This window comes from Mus pahari, chromosome 6 (genome assembly GCF_900095145.1).
Source record: "Mus pahari chromosome 6, PAHARI_EIJ_v1.1, whole genome shotgun sequence".
In the NCBI taxonomy this organism is placed as follows: Eukaryota; Metazoa; Chordata; class Mammalia; order Rodentia; family Muridae; genus Mus; species Mus pahari.
Window position 1 is genome coordinate 28,570,817 of NC_034595.1, and position 2,967 is coordinate 28,573,783.

The window sequence follows — 2,967 nt, forward strand, 5'->3', positions numbered from 1 at the left end:
ATTTCATTAACTGAATGCATTACATTTCATTATCCACTCATCAGTTGAGTTATTACTGTAACTGTTAGCATTCCTTCTAGGCTCTGCCCCATAGTTACTTGCCAACAGTCAAGTATGCCTGACTCACTATAAAAGGGGCTGTTTGAACTTCAGACCAATTTTTTTTTATGAATATCGATGCAAAAATACTCAATAAAATTCTCTCAAATCGAATTCAAGAACACATCAAAACAATCATCCATCATGACCAAGTAGTCTTCATTCCAGGGATGGTTTAATATACGGAAATACATCAATGTAACCCACTACATAAAAAAATTTTTCTTTCAAAGAAAAAAACCACGTGATGATTTCCTTAGATGCTGAAAAAGCATTTGAAAAAAATTCAATATCCCTTCATGTTAAAAATCTTATTAAGATCAGGACTTCAAGGCTCATACCTAAACATAATAAAAACAATATACAGCAAACTAGTAGCCAACATCAAACTAAATGGAGAGAAACTTGAAGCAATCCACTAAAATCATGGAATAGACAAGGTTGCCCCCTCTCTCCCTATTTATTCAATATAGCTCAAAGTTCTAGCTAGAGCAATTAGACAACAAAAGGAGGTCAAAGGGATACAAATTGGAAAGGAAGAAGTCAAACTATCACTATTTGCAGATGATATGATAGTATATTTAAGTGACCCCAAAAATTCCACCAGAGAACTCATAAACATGATAAACAACTTCAGCAAAGTGGCTGGATATAAAATTAACTCAAACAAATCAGTAGCCTTCCTCTACTCAAAGGATAAAGAGGCTGAGAAAGAAATTAGGGAAACGATACCCTTCACAATAGTCAAAAACAAAATGAAATATCTTGGTGTGACTCTAACCCAATAAGTGAGAGATCTGTATGACAATAACTTCAAGTCTCTGAAGAAAGAAATCAAAGAAGATATCAGACGATGGAAACATCTCCAATGCTCATTGATTGGCAGGATTAATATAGTAAAATGGCCATCTTGCTGAAAGCAATCTACAGATTCAATACAATGCCAATGAAAATTCCAACTCAAATCTTTACAGAGTTAGAAAGAGCAATTCTCAAATTAATTTAGAATAGCAAAAAACCCAGGATAGTCAACACTATTTACAATAGCCAGAAGCTGGAGAGAAGCAAGATGTCCTTCAACAGAAGAATGGATACAGAAAACGTGGTACATTTATACAATGGAATACTATTCAGCTATTAAAAATGATGAATTCATGAAATTCTTAATCAAATGGATGGAACTAGAAAATATCCTGAGTTAGGTAACCCAATCACAAAAGAACACACATAGTATGCACTCACTGATAAGTGGATATTAGCTCAAAAGCTCAGAATACCCAAGATACAGTTCACTGACCACATGAAACTCAAGAAAAAGGAATACCAAAGTATGGGTGCTTTGATCCTTCTTAGAAAGGGGAACAAATGCTAATGGGAGCAAATATGGAGGCAAAGTGCAGAGCAGAGACTGAAGGAAAGGCCATCTAGAGACTGGATTCATCCCAGATACAGTCACCAAACTCTGACACTATATCTGCTGAAGGGACCCTGATATAGCAGCCGCTTGTGAGGCTATGCCAGTGCCTGNNAAACACAGAAGTGGATGCNCACAGTCAGCTATTGGATGGAACACAGGGCCCCCAATGGAGGAGCTNGAGAAAGTANCCAAGGANCTGAAGGGGNNTGCAACCCTNTAGGTGGAACAACAATATGAACTAACCAGTACCCCCNGAGCTNGTGTCTCTAGCTGCATATGTAGCAGAAGATGGCCTAATCGGCCATCATTGGGAAGAGATGCCCCTTGGTCTTGCAAACTTTATATGCCCCATAGAGGGGAATGCCAAGGCCAAGAAGTGGGAGTGAGTGGGCAGGGGAGCAGCAGGGGTAGGGTATAGGGGACATTCGGGATAGCATTTGAAATGCAAATGAAGAAAATATCTAATAAAATAAAATAAAATAAAATAAAATGAAAAGAAGAAATGTTTGCTGAAAGGAGCCTGATACAGTTGTCTCCTGAGAGGCCCTGCCAAATACAGCATTGGATGCTCACAACCAACCATTGCACTGAGTGCAGGGTCCCCAATGAAGGCTTTAAAGAAAGGACTGAAGTAACTGAAGGGGTTTGCAACCCTGTAGGAAGAACAACAATATCAACCAAACAGGACCCCCAGAGTTCCCAAGGACTGAGCTACGAATGAAGAAATACACGTGGCTTCAGCTACTTATGTAGCAGATGATGGCCTTGTCAGGTATCAATGGGAGAAAAGGTTCTTGGTCCTATGAAGGTTTGATAGATGCCCAGTGTAGGGGAATCTAGGGCAGGCAGGTGGGTGTGAGTGGGTGGTTGGAGGAACACCCTCATAGAATCAGAGAAGGGGGGATGGGATAGAGGGTTTCCAGAAAGGGGGGGGGGAGAAAAGGGTAAGGGGGTAATACATGAAATGTAAATATTTTTTTTAAAATCAATAAAAGAACTTCTGGGGGAATAACCATCCCTGACCTAAGCTGTACTACAGAGCAATAGTGATAAAGACTGCATGGTATTGGTACAGTGACAGGCAGATAGATCAATGGAAGAGAACTGAATCCTCAGAAATGAACCCACTCAACTATGGTGACTTGATCTTTGGCAAAGGAGCTATTATCACCCAGGGTGAAAAGATGTCATTTTTCAACAAATGGTACTATTTCAACTAGTGGTCAACATATAGAAGAATGCAAACTGATCCACTCTTATATCCCAGTGCAAAGCTAAACTCCAAGTGGATCAAGGACCTTCACATAAAACCAGATACACTGAAACTAATAGAAGAGAAAGTGGGGGAAAGTCTCAAACACGTGGGCACAGGGGAAATTTTTTTGTATTTTATTTATTATTATTATCTTTATTTACATTTCAAATGCTATCCTGAAAGTTCCCTATACCCT